The following is a 683-nucleotide window of genomic DNA, read 5'->3' as shown; positions in this document are numbered from 1 at the left end:
TCGATCAAGATCCAGCTGCAATTTTTCACAACCATCTTCACTATCTGCAAAATCACCCACTTTTGTATCATCTGCAAACTTGTTAATCTTGCTGTGTATGTTCTCATCCAAATAATTGATATAGATGACAAACAGTAAGGGGCACAGCACCGAATCCTGAGGCACACCACCAGTCACAGGCCTCCAGTCCGAGAAGCAACCTTCCACCATCACCCTCTGCTTCCTTCCAATTTTCTAATCATTCAGCTATCCGTCCTTGGATCCCATGCGATATCCCACCTGGCTCTGTCAGTACATCATCCCCTCCTCATGTTACACCTCACACCCTCCAGCCTCAGTGCATTCTCTCTCCCTCCCCACTGTACCATTATTATATAACAACAAATCTTCCCTCCAAGTTCTGGTGCAGGGTGTTGACCAGAAACACCAATATTGTCCTTTTGCCTTCACAGCTGCTGCTTGACCTGCTGAGTTCCTCCAGAGTCCAGCACTTAGTATTTTTTATTTCTCCCCCCCAAAACCAGTATATTTCATACATGTAAACTGCTCAGAAATGAATATTTTGATGATTATAAAGGCTAAACACCTTTTTTGCATTTTCATCAAACCAATGGGTCTGATATAAATAGGTCTTCTGGCCTGGCGGGTTCCATCCCAACACGAAATAAACTTCACAGGAACAG

The sequence above is a fragment of the Amblyraja radiata genome, chromosome 4, assembly GCF_010909765.2.
Source record: "Amblyraja radiata isolate CabotCenter1 chromosome 4, sAmbRad1.1.pri, whole genome shotgun sequence".
Classification (NCBI taxonomy): domain Eukaryota; kingdom Metazoa; phylum Chordata; class Chondrichthyes; order Rajiformes; family Rajidae; genus Amblyraja; species Amblyraja radiata.
This window is presented reverse-complemented; position numbering follows the sequence as displayed.